Raw genomic sequence first — 17,391 nt, 5'->3', positions numbered from 1 at the left:
TTTTTAAACAGGCCAGACTCAGCTTTAAAATTAACACAAAGATTTAAAAAGCAAACAGCAGCTGGGCGCAGCGGCTCACGCCTGCAATTCCAGCACTTTGGAAGGCCGAGGCGAGTGGATCACCTGAGGTCAGGAGTTGGAGACCAGTCTGGCCAACATGGTGAAACCCCATCTCTACTAAAAATACAAAAATTAGCCAGGTGCAGTGGTACACGCCTGCCAGCTACTCAGGAAGCTGAGGCAGGAGAATCGCTTGAGCCAGGGAGGTGGAGGTTGCAGTGAGCAGAGATCATGATACCACACTCCAGCCTGGGCAACAGAGCAGGACTCTATCTCGAAAAAAAAGAAAAAAAAGAAAGCAAACAGCAGCCGGGTGTGGTGGCTCATGCCTGTAATCCTAGCACATTGGGAGGTCAAGGCGGGGGGATCACCTGAGGTTAGGGGTTCATGATCAGCCCGGCCAATGTGGCAAAACCCTGTCTCTACTAAAAATACAAAATTAGCTGGGCATGGTGGTGGGCACCTGTAATCCCAGCTACTCAGGAGGCTGAGGCAGAAGAATCTATTGAACCCAGGAGGCAGAGGTTGCAGTGAGCCAAGATCATGCCACTGCACTCCAGCCTGTGCATGGTGGTACATGCCTGTGGTCCCACAGAGTGAGATCCTGTCTCAAACAAACAAACAAAAAAATAAGTAAATAAATAAATGGATCAATGGGAAAAGCCCTTTCAGACACTAAAGGACTGACATAAGTCAGTAAGGGTAAAAAAATTAATTGGGTCCTTAATTCAAAGGTGCTATAAGGGAGTTTTCTTTCCAATTTCTAACAGAGCTAGCCCTTACAGAGCAACTGATAAAATCAGCCTGCTAACCTTAAGTGTTGATTTGAAAATATCATACAATAAGACACTGACAGTAAGCACAAAGTTTATAGTAGCTTTCCAATGTCAAGAGTAGACATACCCCTTTGAAAAATCACTCTGTGCTTGAAAATTATATGTTTTTAAAACTTAAGCTGTGTATGGCACAGTACAGAATACAAGCTGTACCTAGAGCAGTTTTAAAAAGGAAAGACAAGATTAAAAACCAACCCAGGGAGAAGGCTGGGGCATAGATAATGTTTTGTTTAGGGATGAAACTGTGCTCTGATGCAACTGCCTGCAATAATGAATGCCTCTGCACAGCTCAGTCTGAGTGACGATTTATGTTCCTACTACTTAGCAAACAGAAAATAAACAGCCTCCCGATCCTCTTCCATCTGCAAAAAAAAATTTTTAAGGGAACATGGAAAGCTCAATAATTTATTTTGCTCATTTACACAAAAATTCTACAAAATTCCTGTGACTTTGTAACTCTTAACACACACCACTAGCTTAGACACAGATCTTAAAAGAGGCTGAAATTATCAAGCCTCTCTAGTATCTCCCAGAAGAACTTAATGGGTCGGCAGCAGTCAATTATACTAATGTGAAAAAGAAGCAATGTGCTTAATATAGCATCATAAAATTTTAGAATCAGAAGAGACTTTAGCAATCTAGTTCAACTTCCTCATTTTACCAACAAGAAAACCGATTCTAAAAAGTGAAATCATTTGTCAAGGTAATACTTACTTAACAGTCCAGGACTAAAACCCCAATCTCCAGGCTGCTGACCCTAATGTAAACTGATGAATAAATGTTTCTGAACTGTTATATACAGCAGTGGGATGAAAGAGTCAATCTCAAGGCAAGTTAAAATTGACCTCCCAGCCAAGGTGGCTCATACTTATAATCTCAGCACTTCGGGAGGCTGAGGCAGGAAGATCACTTGAGTCCAAGAGTTCAAGACCAGCCTGGGCAACACAGCGAAACCCCATCTCTACAAAAAATTAGCCAGGTGTGGTGTCGTGTGCCTGCAGTCCCAGCTATTTGGGAGGCTGACACAGAAGGATCACCTGAGCCTGGGAGATTGAGGCTGCAGTGAGCTGTGATTGTGCCACTGCATTCCAGCCTGGATGAGGTGTTTTTTGTTTTTTTTTTTTTTTTTTTTTGTGAGACAGAGTGAGACCACGTGCTACAAGGAGGGTTTTTGATGAGACCGTGTCTTAAAAAAAAAAAAAAAAAAAAAAAAAAAATTGATTTCCCTTTCCATTCTTTACAAAGGAAAAAAGTAGGCATATTGTTGCCCACCCCTTAAACAGTCAGACACAGCCCACACTAAAAGCAAAAGCATACTAAAACGGTTTGTTCTGAACAAGAAAAGTGCACAAAGACAACTCAGAAGAACCAAGGACTTTCTAATTTGGTTGGTTTTTCTCTTTATAAAAGCTTTCTTGCTGGTAGTTCCAGCACTTTAGGAGGCTGAGGTGGGTGGAACACCTAAAGTCAGAAGTTCGAGACCAGCTTAACCAATATGATAAAACTCTGTCTCTACTAAAAATACAAAAATTAGCCAGGCGTGGTGGCAGGTGCCTGTAATCCCAGCTACACAGGAGGCTGAGGCAGGAGAATCGCTTGAACCTGGGAGGTGGTGAATCACTTGCACTCCAGCCTGGGCAATAAGAAACTCTGTCTCAAAAAAAAAAAAAAAAAAAAAAAAAAGTGCCCTTCAATAACAGCAAGACAGAAAAAAGAAAACAAAAATAAATAAATAAAAATAAATAATGGCAAGACACTCTTACTCAAATTCACTTTCTAAAACATGGTATAAAGAAAGGTTTTAATTTCCCATCCCAATAAAAGTGTTTTCTCCCATTCTGATTTAAATAAGAATAAAATTGAGGGGTTGAAGCGTATCTTCCTTTAGCAGTAAGAGATAAGACACCAGGATTACAGCGAAGAATTGTAACATTTACTGAGTTTTACACACATTAATTCACTTAATCTTTGCAATCACTACATGAAGCAGCTATTATCTTCAATTTATAGGTGAGAAAACTGAACTCCAAAAGGTTAAGAAATTTGTACTATCTTCCAAAAGTAACAAAACTGAAATTTGGCTATATATAGTTTGGTTTTTGAGAGAGTCTCGCTCTGTCACCCAGACTGGAGTACAGTGGCGTGATCTCAGCTCACCGCAACCTCTGCCTCCCAGGTTCAAGCGATTCTCCTGCCTCACCCTCCCTCGTAGCAAGTGTCTGCCACCATGCCTGGCTAATTCTCATATTTTTATTAAAGATGGGGTTCTGCCCTGTTGGCCAGGCTGGTCTTGAACTCCTGACCTCAAGTCATCCACCCACCTCAGCCTCCAAAAATGCTGGGATTACAAGCATGAGCCACCATGCCTAGACTTATAAGTAATAATTTGAAGGCAAAAAGAAAAAGATAACATGCTTGTTTCTCCAAAGAAGCTATACAAATGGCCAATAAGCACATGAAAAGATGTTCAATATTACTAGCCACCAGGTAAATACAAATCAAAATCATGACGAAATACCACACTGCACCCTCTCTAGTTTGACTATAATCAAAAACACATAAAAGTACTGGGGAGGATTTGGACGAGCTGAATCTCATTCATTGCTGGTGGTACAACCACTTTGGAAAACAGTATTGCAGTGCCTCAAAAGGTGCAGTTCCCATATGACCCAGCAATTCTACAGCATTCTAAGGCATAGACCCAAGATAAAAGCAAGTATATGTCCACAAAAAAATTTATACACAAAAATAAAAATAAAAAAACAAAAAAATTATACACAAGTGCCAGCCGAGGTGGCTCACACCTGTAATCCCAACGCTTTGGGAGGCTGAGATGGGCAGATCAGCTGAGGTCAGGAGTTTGAGATCAGTCTGGCCAACATGGTGAAATCTGTCTCTAATAAAAATATAAAAATTAGCCGGGTGTGGTGGCAGGCACCTGTAATCCCACATACTGGAGAGGCTGAGGCAGGAGAATCACTTGAACCCAGGAAGCGGAGGTTTCAGTTAGCCAAGATCACACCATTGTACTCCAGCCTGGGCAACAAGAATGAAACTCCATCTCAAAAAAAAAAAAAAAAAAACGTATACATGAATGCTCACAGCGGCAGTGTTCATGAGACAAAAAGTGAAAAAAATCCAAAGGTTCATCCAGTGATGAAGAGACTAAATGTGGTATCGGGGTATATCTACCTAACAGAATATTATTCAGTTATAAAAAGGAATCAAGGGCAGATGCATGCCACAACATGGAGGAACCTTGAAAATGCTGTATTAAGTGAAGGAAGCTAGTCATAGTGTATGAGACCCTTTAAATAAAATGTCCAGAATAACCAAATCTGTAGAGATGACAGCAGATTTGCCATGTTGCTTAGGCTGGCATCAAACTCTTGGCCTCCTGCCTAGGGCTGGGAAAGTTGGGATGAACAAGGAGTGACTGCTAATGGATACATGATTTCTCTTGGGGATGATGAAAATATACTAAAACTTACTTTTCCAACTGGGAGAAAAGAAAAAAAATGAAAATATAGTAAAACTGATAACGGCGATGGTTGCACAACTGTGAGTATATTAAAAACCACTGAATTGTATACTTTAAGTTGGTAAACTGTATGGCATATAAATTATATCTCAATAAAGCTGTTGTTCTTAAAAAATAACTAATATACTTAGCAGTTTTCCTACTATCTACAACCAGTTATTTTTTCTTTTTTTTTTTTTTTTTGAGACGGCGTTTCACTCTTGTTGCTTAGGCTGGAGTGCAAGGCACAATCTCGGCTCACTGCAACCTCTGCCTCTCAGGCTCAAGCAGTTCTCCTGCTTCAGCCTCCTGAGTAGCTGGGATTACAGGCATACACCACCACACCCAGCTATTTTTTGTATTTTTAGTAGAGACGGGGTTTCACCATGCTGACCAGGCTGGTCTCAAACTCGTGACCTCATGTGATCTGCCCATCTCAGCCTCCCAAAGTGCTGGATTTATAAGCATGAGCCACTGTGCCCGGTCTCTTTTTTTTTTTTTTTTTTTAAGAGACAGGGTCTCACTCTGTCACCCAAGCTGGAGTGCAATGGCACAATCATGGTTTTCTGCAGCCTCAAGCTCCTGGGCTCAAGTAATCCTCCCACCACAGCCTCCTGAGTGGCTGAGACACACATCATCATGCCTGGATAACTTCCGTTTTTGTAGAGATGGGGTTTTGCCATGTTGCCCTGAGTTCTAACTCCTGAGCTCAGAGAACCCACCCACTTCAGCCTGCCAAAGTGCTGGGATTACAAGGATGAGCAAACGCACCTGTTCAAAAAAAATTTTTTAATAAGACGACTGAGGCCAGGCATTGTGCCTCACCCCTTTAATCCCAGCACTTTGGGAGGCTGAGGTAGGCAGATCTCATAAGCTCAGGAGTTCGAAACCAGCCTGGCCAACATTGCAAAACCCTATCTCTACTAAAAATACAAAAATTAGTCGGTCATGGTGGCATGTGCCGGTAATCCCAGCTACTCGAGAGGCTGAGGCTGGAGAATCATTTGAACCCAGGAGGCAGAGGTTGCAGTGAGCCGTGATCAAACCACTGCATTCCAGCCTGGGAGACAGAGTCAAACTCCATCTCAAAAAAAAAAAAAAAAGCCGGGCGCGGTGGCTCAAGCCTGTAATCCCAGCACTTTGGGAGGCCGAGGCGGGTGGATCACAAGGTCGAGAGATCGAGACCAACCTGGTCAACATGGTGAAACCCCGTCTCTACTAAAAATGCAAAAAATTAGCTGGGCATGGTGGCGCGTGCCTGTAATCCCAGCTACTCAGGAGGCTGAGGCAGGAGAATTGCCTGAACCCAGGAGGCGGAGGTTGCGGTGAGCCGAGATCGCGCCATTGCACTCCAGCCTGGGTAACAAGAGTGAAACTCCATCTCAAAAAAAAAAAAAAAAAAAAAAAAAACTGAAAGGACATAGTCTAAAATATTGAAGGGATTCCTCTGGGCAGTAACATCATTAATAATATTCTTTTTTCCGTGTTTTTGTATATATGCAAATGTTATAATTTATGCAATGAACCCACATATTTTAAGAGGAATACATTATGTTACTAAAATGTAATGACCATCTTAAAACTAATAAATAAGGAAAAAAAATAAACCTAACACCCTCAAAAAAACTTCACTGGAAAACATTTTTTTCTAAAATCTAAACCTGATTCTAATACTAGATTCTCCAGATGACAACCTAAGCATGCTACATATACCTTTCAACACAAACTAGTAATATGGTTTCATGTAATAAAAATACACACTTTTCAGAAGCCCAGGCATTAAGTTTTCTTTCACTTATGCTATAGAAAAATCATCCTAATGCCGGGCGCGGTGGCTCAAGCCTGTAATCCCAGCACTTTGGGAGGCCGAGGCGGGTGGATCACGAGGTCAAGAGATCGAGACCATCCTGGTCAACATGGTGAAACCCTGTCTCTACTAAAAATACAAAAAATTAGCTGGGCATGGCGGCGCGTGCCTGTAATCCCAGCTACTCAGGAGGCTGAGGCAGGAGAACTGCCTGAACCCAGGAGGCGGAGGTTGCGGTGAGCCGAGATCGCGCCATTGCACTCCAGCCTGGGTAACAAGAGCAAAACTCCATCTCAAAAAAAAAAAAAAAAAAAGAAAAATCATCCTGCTTATAAAGTTTGTTTATTCTACAGTCTTGAAAGGAAAAGTCTAAATAGCTTCCTTCCTACTTTAAAGATTAGAACATAATGTCTCTAATAAGAAGTCATGGCCCGGGGCAGTGACTCATGCCTGTAATCCCAGCACTTTGGGAGGCCAAGGCAAGCAGATCACAAGGTCAGGAATTCAAGACCAGCCTCATCAACATGGTGAAACCCCGTCTCTACTAAAAATACAAAAAAAAAAAAAAAAAAAAAAAAAATTAGCTGGACAGGGTGGTGCATGTCTGTAATCCCAGCTGTTCGGGAGGCTGAGGCAGGAGAATTGCTTGAACCCGGGTGGCAGAAGTTTCAGTGAGCCGGGATCATGCCACTGTACTCCAGCCTGGGCAACAGAGCAAGACTCAAAAGAAAAAAAAAAAGTCATTATATGGCGTAAATCAGCCAGAAGAGGAAGCAAGAGGGCAAAGCCTTGATTAAAAGATTTTCAGGAAAACATCCCTAGTGGCTCTTATCTTTCCGAAGAAGAGGGGAAATAAGCCAAATATTTCACTGCAATACTTGAGTAAAAAAAGAGATTTTTAAAATCAGGGGGAAAAAAAGACTCATTATAGTGCCTTCCCTTTATACATCAAACCCAAATTTTGGATGATTGGCACATCCTGAACATCTGGATCTTCTGGCCCTTGACTTCAGAGAAGATATTATAAATCAAGGACTCCGCAATTTTAAGTGTTAAAAACGGTCAGAGTTAAACTGGAATCTATCCAAGCCATACTTAGATATAAGTAAGCAAAGGAGCAAACAAACACCAATCTACTTAATTCAAGTCGGAAGTATTTTAGAGCTTGTGCTTATAGAAAACATTAGGGCAGCAAAATGTCTGCCTGTAGTCTCATTAGCATTCCTGCAAAGAGGTAGATCAGAATATATTTCCCCAGGGTAAGAGATACCAAGGAGGGTTCCCAGTAGGGACTCTCTGTAATATGCCTACTTCCTCTTTTCAAAGATTTTGAAAAGCATACTTTTAAGATTTTGTTACTGAACCACAATAAATAGACAATTATAAAGCAGACCCACCCATTCAGTTAGCGCTAGTGGAATCTGTCCTTCTGAAAGTACCAGATGGAGATTGAAAAAAAAAAAAAGCTCTTTACTAACTGTGGCCAAGATTCCTTGGTACTTGGTGCCAGGGCCAGAATTTTACTCCAGATGTCCTAGCCAAACTCAAGGTTGGCTAATTAATTATAGTCTGCCAACCTACAAACAACAACAACAAAAGGCCTCCCTCTGTTCCCTTCATTGAAACCTGAAGAGGTCATTCTTCCTTGAAATTATTTTTATTTTTTATTTTTTTTTTAAAGATGAGGTTTCACCATGATGGACAGGCTGGTCTTGAACTCCTGACCTCAGGTGATCCACCCACCTCGGCCTCCTAAAGTGTTAGGATTACAGGCGTGAGCCATCACACCCGGCTATTTTTATTTTTTAATTTTGATTGAATTGTACACTTTAATATATGTACTTTGTTTTTTGTTCTTTTTTGAGGCAGGATCTCTTTGTCGCCCAGCTTGAAGTGCAATGGTATGAACACAGTTCACCACAGCCTCCTGGGTTCAAGAGATCCTCCTGCCTCAGCCTCCCAAGTAGGCGGGACTACAATCATGTACCATCACACCCAGCTAATTTTGTTAAGTTTTTGTAGAGAAGGGGGTCTCACTGTGTTGCCAAAGCTGGTCTCTGGACTCCAGTGATCCTCCTGCCTTAGCCTCCCAAAGTGCTGGGATATCGACATGAGCCACTGAGCCTGTCCAAAATTCCTGTATAGTACCATCGGTCATTATGGTTTCCCTTAAGAGTGCATTGTAACCCAAATGCCAACTTAAAGTATACAGATTTGAATTCCGCCTTTATGGGAAACACACCATGTATATTAAAAGTACTCAAAAATTGTCTGGGCATTGTGACACATGCCTATAATGCCAGCTACTCAGGAGGCTGTTTGAACTCAGGAGGCGGTTTGAACCCAGGGGGCAGAGACTATAGTGAGTGAAGATCACACCACTGCACGCCAGCCTAGGTGACAGACAAAGATTCTGTCTCCAAAAAATAATAATAAATTATATATATATATATATATATATATATATATATGAGTCTGTTAATAGTTTAAAGCTTCCCTAAACAGCTATCTAAAAATTCATATCTAGGCCAGGTGCGGTGGCTCAAGCCTGTAATCCCAGCACTTTGGGATGCCGAGGCGGGTGGATCATGAGGTCAAGAGATCAAGACCATCCTGGTCAACATGGTGAAACCCCGTCTCTACTAAAAATACAAAACATTAGCTGGGCATGGTGGCACGTGCCTGTAATCCCAGCTACTCAGGAGGCTGAGGCAGGAGAATCGCTTTAACCCAGGAGATGGAGGCTGTGGTGAGCTGAGATGGCACCATTGCACTCCAGCCTGGGCATCAAGAGGGAAGCTCCATCTCAAAAAATAATTATAACAATAACATGGTGCCCGGGTGTGGTGGATCACACTTGTAATCCCAACACTCTGGGAGGGCAAGGTGGGAGGATCGCTTGAGACCAACAGTTCCAAAAAAGTTTTGCTGAGCATGGTGGTGCCCACCTGTGGTCCTAGATACTCAGGTGGCTGAGGCAGAAGGCTGATTTGAGCCCAGGAGTCCAAGGCTACAGTGAGTTATAATTGTACCACTGCATACCAGCCTGGTGACAGAGTAAGACACTGCCTCTAAAAAATAAAAGCCATAAAAGGCTGGGCACAGTGGATCATGCCTGTAATCCCAGCACTTTGGGAGGTGAGGTGGGCAGATCACCAGAGGTCAGAAGTTTGAGACCATCCTGGCCAACATGGTGAAACCCTGTCTCCACTAAAAATACAAAAATTAGCTAGGCATGGTGGCATACGCCTGTAATCTCAGCTACTCAGGAGGCTGAGTCAGGAGACTCGCTTGAAGCTGGGAGGCAGAGGTTGCAGTGAGCCAGGATGGAGCCACTGCATTCCAGCCTGGGTGACGGAGTGATACTCTGTCTCAATTAAATAGAAAACATAAATAAACAAAAGTTAAAAATGCTGGGGCAGTGGCTTACGCCTGTAATCCTAGCACTTTGGGAGGCTGAGGTAAGCGGATCATGAGGTCAGGAGATCAAGACCATCCTGGCCAACATGATGAAACTTCATCTCTACTAAAGATACAAAAATTAGCTGGTCGTGGTGGTGCATGCCTGTAAACCCAGCTACTCAGAAGGCAGAAGCAGGAGAATCACTTTGTTGTTTTTTTTTTAATTGAAAATAAAATTGCACTTTTTAGGTACAACGAGAATCACTTGAACCAGGGAGTCGGAAGTTACAGTGAGCTGAGATCACGCCACTGTACTCCAACCTGGGGACAAAGCGAGACTCCATCTCAAAAAATAATAATAATAATAATAATTCCATATTTTTTCATATTTCAACAAATACATATTTTAAGGACTCCAGTCTAGAAAGTCTTAAACGTCCTGCCTCCTCCTTCCTTCTTCCTAGGATGTTTTTCTCTCTGGATTTTACATTCTCTCACTTCAAGTCTTTACTCAAAGTCACCTCCTAAGCTAGGTCTCCTCTTGCTGCCCTAGGTAAAATTTCCATTATTCTAACTCATAGCCACAGTACTTCATACTTTCCCTTCTCTGATTTTTTTTTTTTTTTTTTGAAACAAGAGTCTCACTCTGTCGCACAGGCTGGAGTACAGTGGCACGATCTCGGCCCACTGCAACCTCTGCCTCCAGGGTTCAAGCCATTCTCCTGCCTCAGCCTCCTGAGTAGCCTTCGCTGATTTTTTTTTTTCGTTGCTATGTATCACCTAACCTAAAATAAATTTAATTTCTGTTTCTTGTCTGCCCTCCCTACTTGAAGGGAAGTTCCAAGAGAATAGGGATTTGTCTTTTATTCATTGTTGTATTACCAGCATCTAGAATGGTACCTGGCACACAGTACATGCTCAATAAATATTTGTTGCGTGAATACCAAATGAGACATAGTTACAGCCCACAGATAGGTACATCATAGCCCTACAAGCTGCCTTTAGAGAAGCTGTCACACTTCAAAAATACTGCGACAGAGAACTACAGACTTGTCATAATAAACAACACTGTCTACTCTTCAAATAAAAGAAAAACACACTTGACCTTCCACCTCATTTGTACAAGGAAGAGGAAAGAAGTTAATTATTTGGATAGTGGGGCTGGACAAGGTGGCTCATGCCAGTAATCCCAGCACTTTGGGAGGCCAAGTTAGGATTGTTTGAGCCTAGGAGTTTGAGACAAGCCAGAGAAACATAGCAAGACCTCATCTCTACAGGAAAAAAAAAAATTGTTTAGCCAGGCATAGTGGTTCACGCCTATAATCCCAGCACTTGGTGAGGCCAAGACAGATGGATCACCTGAGGTCGGGAGTTCAAGATCAGCCTAACTAACATGGTAAAACCTCGTCTCTACTAAAAATACAAAAATTAGCTGCGCGTAGTGGCAGGCACCTGTAATTCCAACTACTCGGGAGGCTGAGGCAGGAAAATCACTCGATCCTGGGAGGCAGAGGTTGCGATGAGCTAAGATCGCGCCATTGCACTCCAGCCTGGGCAACAGAGACTCTTTCTCAAAAAATATATATATACACATGTATATGTATATATACACACATATATGTACATATATGTATATATACGGGTATATATGTATATATACACGTAGATATATACATGTATATATATATAATATATACACACATATATACATATATTTATGTAAATATATATACATGTTTATATATATTTTAAATTAGCCAGTCATGATAGCATGCACCTGTAGTCCTAGCTACTCAAGAGGGTGAAGTGGGAGGACTGCTTGAGCCCAGGAGTTCGAGGCGGAAGTGAACTATGATTGTGCCACTGCAATCCAACCTGGGTGACAAAGTGAGACCCTGTCTCTTAAAAAGTACTGTATCAGGGCCGGGCGCGGTGGCTCAAGCCTGTAATCCCAGCACTTTGGGAGGCCGAGGCGGGTGGATCACGAGGTCAAGAGATCGAGACCATCCTGGTCAACATGGTGAAACCCCGTCTCTACTAAAAATGCAAAAAATTAGCTGGGCATGGTGGCGCGTGCCTGTAATCCCAGCTACTCAGGAGGCTGAGGCAGGAGAATTGCCTGAACCCAGGAGGCGGAGGTTGCGGTGAGCCGAGATCGCGCAATTGCACTCCAGCCTGGGTAACAAGAGCGAAACTCCGTCTTAAAAAAAAAAAAAAAAAAAAAAAAAAAGTACTGTATCACGCCTGTAATCCCAGCACTTTGGGAGGCTGAGGCAAGGGGATCATGAGGTCAAGAGATTGAGACCATGTTGAAACCCCGTCCCTACTAAAAAATACAAAAATTAGCTGGGCGTGGTGGTGCGCGCCTGTAGTCCCAGCTACTCGGGAGGCTGAGGCAGGAGAATCGCTTGAACCCAGGAGGAGGAGGTTGCAGTGAGCCGAGATCGCGCCACTGCACTCCAGCCTGGCGCCTGGCAACACAGCGAGACTCTGTCTCAAAAAAAAAAAAAAAAAAAAAAATAGTTCTGTAAAGGAGAACTACAGGCTTGCCATGACTAATAAACACTGTCTATGTCTACTCTTCCTATCAGAGAAAAACACATTTGACCTCTCAGAGGAGAAAGAAGGTGATTATTTGGATAGTGAAAAGTCATACAAAGTCAAAGTCTCAATTTAGTTAACACTATACAAACAAAATTCTCTTGTAATGTTAACAAATATTAAACCCTCTTCCTGTGACTTTACTAAACTACCTTCTGTTTTTTCCTTTGGCTTTGACTTCTATAAAGTCAATCCTAAAATTTATGAACCTTATATTTTCAATTAACTAAGAAATGGCCAGATGCAGTGGCTCATACCTATAATCCCAACACTTTGGGAGGCCAAGGCAGGTGGATCACTTGAGGTCAAGAGTTCGAGACCAGCCTGGCCAACATAGCAAAACTCCAGTTCTACTAAAAATACAAACATTAGCCAGGCGTGGTGGCAGGTGCCTGTTGTTCCAGCTACTTAGGATGCTGAGGTGGGAAAATCACTTGAACCCAGGAGGCAGAGGTTGCTGTTAGCCAAAATTGCACCACTGCACCCCAGCCTGGGCAACAGAGTGAGACTCTGTCTCAAAAAATAAATAAATAAAAATAAGAAAATTTTTTTAAATGAAAGAAGAAAAAGAAAAATCTTAATTAAAAAATATATAAGAAATAAACATTTACAAAGTACATGAAACGCCGCAGAATTCTGCAAGAATCCATAAAGTGAAGACCCTGGCCTTGATATATCTATTCAAGGAAGACCACAAATCTACCTGTAAGTAATAATGAAGAACACCAGGTGACCAGTATGTGACATAAGATAATCAATTCATCTCTTACACCCAGCAGACAGTACTTAAAAAGCAAGAGTCAAACATGACTGAGTTAGTTCACACCCGTTATGAGTCACATGGGATGTGACAGGGCGAATGTTAGCCACTAGGTTAAAAAAAATTTTTTTTAAAGATAAGGACACCAGGCCGGCACAGTGGCTCACACCTATAATCCCAGCAGTTTGGGTGGCTGAGGCATGTGGATCACCTGAGGTCAGGAGTTAGAGACTAGCCTGGCCAACATAATGAAACCCTGTTTCTAATATAAAACTGCAAAACAATTAGCCGTACGTGGTGGCAGCCACCTGTAATCCCAGCTACTCGGGAGGCTGAGGCAGGATGATAGCTTGAACCCAGGAGGCGGAGGCTGCAGTGACCCAAGATTGCACTACTGTACTCCAGTCTAGGCAACAAGAGTGAAACTGTGTCAAAAAAAAAAAAAAAAAAAAGATAAGGATGTCAGATTCTAAACTCGTCAATAGGACAGAAATCAGATTAGTTTATGTCATACTCAAGTGCAAGCTGGAGTTAAGCAATGATTTAAAAAGTAGGGAAGGAAGGCCGGGCTCGGTGGCTCAAGCCTGTAATCCCAGCACTTTGGGAGGCCGAGGCGGGTGGATCACGAGGTCAAGAGATCGAGACCATCCTGGTCAACATGGTGAAACCCCGTCTCTACTAAAAATACAAAAAGTTAGCTGGGCGTGGTGGTGCATGCCTGTAATCCCAGCTACTCAGGAGGCCGAGGCAGGAGAATTGCCTGAGCCCAGGAGGCGGAGGTTGCGGTGAGCCGAGATTGCGCCATTGCACTCCAGCCTGGGTAACAAGAGCGAAACACCGTCTCAAAAAAAAAGGAAAAAAAAAAAAAAAAATTTGCTGGGCATGGTGGCACATGCCTGTAATCCCAGCTACTCAGGAGGCTGAGGCAGGAGAATTGCCTGAACCCAGGAGGCGGAGGTTGCGGTGAGCCGAGATCGCGCCATTGCACTCCAGCCTGGGTAACAAGAGCGAAACTCCATCTCAAAAAAAAAAGGTAGGGAAGGGGAAAATCTTGATCTTCAGGCAAAATACCTACCCAGGGTCCCATGCAGTTTTGGTGTTAACTCTCTGAACTAGATCTACTGGGAAGACATACTTAACTGCTTTCTCTGAACCTTAAAAATTGGGCACAAGCAATCACCAATTTCAACTTCGCTTTCATAAAGACCAGCCTTGTGGACAGGTGCGGTGGTTCACACCTGTAATCCCAGCACTTTGGGAAGCCAAGGCGGGTGGATCACTTGAGCCCAGGAGTTCGAGACCTGCCTGGGCAACATGGTGAAACCCCAACTCTACTACAAATACAAAAATTAGGCCGGGTGTGGTGGCTCAAGCCTGTAATCCCAGCACTTTGGGAGGCCAAGGCGGGTGGATCACGAGGTCAAGAGATCGAGACCATCCTGGTCAACATGGTGAAACCCCGTCTCTACTAAAAATACAAAAAATTAGCTGGGCATGGTGGCGCGTGCCTGTAATCCCAGCTACTCAGGAGGCTGAGGCAGGAGAATTGCCTGAACCCAGGAGGCGGAGGTTGCGGTGAGCCGAGATCGCGCCATTGCACTCCAGCCTGGGTAATAAGAGAGAAACTGCATCTCAACAACAACAACAACAAAAAAAAAAAAAAAAAAAAAAAAAAAAAAAATTAGCCAGGCATGGTGGCAGGCACCTGTAATCCTAGTTACTTAGGAGGCTGAGGCATGAGAATAGCTTGAACTCAGGAAGCAGAGGTTGCAGTGAGCTGAGATCTCACTGCACTCCCGCCTTAGCGACAGAGTGAGGCACCCTCTCATAAATAAACAAGCCAGACTTGCTTTTTGCCACAGATTCCCTAATCGAATAACTAAGCACCTTAAGTCAGAATACCTGAGCTCACACGCTGGTGAAAGGTATTCTGACTTCAGGTACTTAGTTATTCGATTAGTATAGGGTTATCAGCTGTATGGCCCCTGTCAAGTTACTTGACCTTTCCATGACCTCCTGTCAAATGTACATAATTACAGCACCCTCACTGGGTTGGGTTGATTAAATGAAATAAAGCAAATAAAAGACTTGCCCAGAGCCTGGCCACAAGATGCCTTCAATACATGTTCATTGTTATAATTTACAGAGGAAAAAAAGACCCCAAGGCTGAGAAGTGACATGCCTGGGGATTCCTGCCAAAGGTTACCATTAAATCTGAAAGTCAAACACACACATTCCTGACTCTGAGACACTCTCCTGATTCGTGGATACCATAGGTAACAGTAGTGATAAAAATCAAATAATAAGAACAGCCAGAATCATAACCCTAACGACGGCGGCGGCGACAACACTTAATACTTACAGAGCTGCTAGGGGCCACTGTCCTCAGAGAGGAAGAAGGCCAGGCTGCTGAATCACACACACACAATTACAGAATCTTCTCCGCCCTCTTTTTAAAAAAACAGTTCACTGGCGCCCAAGTTTTGCTAAAAACAGGTATCTAAACCGATGACGGACAACGTGTAATTTCTCCATACCAAAGAGGTGGGGCTGTGCAGGGAGGAGGGGGTGGCGCTCGGCTCCTGCCAGATGGAAAAGCCACATGAAGTGGAGAAACAGCCGGATTCAGGACTCACCCCCGAATCAAAATCCGGTGTTTGAAAGCCAGGACCTTCCGATCCGGGCAATCGCTGGGCTCTGCTTGTACAATCGCCTCGGAACAAGTGTCACCCGCCTTCAACGCCAATCCCCTGCCGCGGTAGAAGGTTCGGGTTACCGGGCAGCGGTGTGATTTCGGAAACCCGAGAGCGATCTGGTCACCTCCAGCCTCCCCCGGTCCCCGAGAATCACAGCCCGACTCGGGAGGGAAACAAAAGCCGGGGCAGCAGGGGAAGCCGGGCCAGGGTGCCCTCCATGCCGGCTCGAGGGCGCCGGGCGCCCAGGGCCCGAGGAATGCGCTCAGGTGACAGGCGCGGCGCCCAGGGCAACAGGTCCCGCCCGGCCTCGCCCTCCCGGGGGTCCTGCCGACCCCACACCCGCCCCGCGGCCCAGGGGGAGGGAGCAGGACACGAGGGAGGGAGCGGCGCCTGGGGCGGCGCAGGGGCAAGGAGTCCAAGCTCCATCTTGAGGCGGGCGGAGGAAGGGAAGGCCCGGCTCGGCGCTGACAGGGCCGCCACTCTTCCAGCGCCAGAGGGACCCCCGGCCTCCGGCGCCGGCCACCCGAGACTCCCGCGCTCCCCTCCCGGATGGCCCCGGCGCCCGAGGCTCAGCCCCGCTCCGGGACGCCGGGCCTCGACCCCCGACCCGACCCCGGGCGGGCCCCGCGCGCGGGCCAGGAGGCGGGCAGGGGAGGAGGGGGCCGGGAAGGGCAGAGGGCCCGCGCCGCGCTCCTCTCACCGCTTCTGACGCCACCGGTCGCCGCCACCTGCCCCACTGCAGCAGCAGCAGCAGCCGCCGCGGCCGCCGCCTCCCGCCTGCCGGCTTGTCGGCTCGGGGCGGGGGAGAGCGTGACGCGCCGCCGCCGCCGCGGGGCCGGGCGGGCGCGCGCCGCCAGGAGAAGACGCCGCGCGACTCCTCCCTGCGATCCGCCGCCGCGCCCGCCTGGCGGGCCCGGCCCCCCGAGCCCGCACCGGCCCTGCCGCCCGCGCCCGGCACCGCGCCGCCCCCCCGCCTCTTTGTCTGCGCCCACCGCGGCCCGGGGAGGCGACCCGGGGAGGCGACCCGGGCCCCGGCGCGCCAGCCGCTCCGCCCTCGGACCCTCCCAAGCCCCGGCACTGGAAGCAAGGTGCGAGGGAAAACCCAGAGGCCTGCTTGGAGGGGCTTCTCGTCATTTCTTCTGCTAAGTGCTCCCATAATTTGCAAGTCACACCCAAGAGCCCCGTTCAGCCTCGACCTCAGCCTGCTCTTTGGGGCCGATTCATTTTGTTTGCCCTTCCCCTTCCCGCCAGACCAGGGTGAGAAATCCTTTGAACTGGCTGCAAGGAGCTTCCGACAGCAGGTTAAGGTTGGGATCGGGAAGGATCATCTCTGCCCTCGCCTCCCTCCAGGGAAAGACCCTGAATGAGGCATCCCTGGAAAAAAATGCTGAAAGGAGCTCCCTACAGCAGGTCAAGCTCGGGAAGAACTATCTCTGCTCCCCACTTCCCTTCGGGAAAGACCGCGGGTTAAAAATCCTTTGAAACAAGCCCAGGGTTTGCCCCGTTCGTTTGAGAAAAGCCTCTTTTATTCGCCCTGGCTGCCTGGACGGAAGCCCTGGTTAGTGTCCCATCCTCCCTCCCCCCTGGGATCGCCTTTAAAAGCTTTTGAAAGGGGCAGGAGAGAAGGCTGCAACAGCCTGCTCGGGGCTGGGGCAGCAGAGGGCGGCCAGCATTTCACTCCCATGGACCATGGCAACCCCAGAAGCTTT

The 17,391-nt window shown here is 45.8% G+C and overlaps 1 protein-coding gene across 8 annotated transcripts in view; it reads right to left on the bottom strand.

Annotated features, from left to right (window-relative positions):
* CLIP1 (CAP-Gly domain containing linker protein 1) overlaps positions 1-16,534 on the bottom strand; it is a 149,700-nt gene extending 133,166 nt beyond the window's left edge. For 3 of the 8 annotated variants that reach the window (XM_039471897.2, XM_039471899.2, XM_039471902.2), the window contains exon 1: positions 16,383-16,534. The gene's annotated coding sequence lies outside the window, so the exon portion shown is untranslated. Of the gene's footprint in view, positions 1-15,348; positions 15,500-15,523; positions 15,595-15,622; positions 15,913-16,382 lie in introns of those variants that run through there. The other 5 variants (XM_074402117.1, XM_039471903.2, XM_074402116.1 and 2 more) reach the window with 5 other exon arrangements.
* Positions 16,535-17,391: the final 857 nt, after the last annotated feature.

Source organism: Saimiri boliviensis, chromosome 7, assembly GCF_048565385.1.
Source record: "Saimiri boliviensis isolate mSaiBol1 chromosome 7, mSaiBol1.pri, whole genome shotgun sequence".
Lineage (NCBI taxonomy): Eukaryota > Metazoa > Chordata > Mammalia > Primates > Cebidae > Saimiri > Saimiri boliviensis.
Note: the sequence above shows the minus strand (reverse complement) of the source record. Positions and strands in the feature narration are given on the sequence as shown.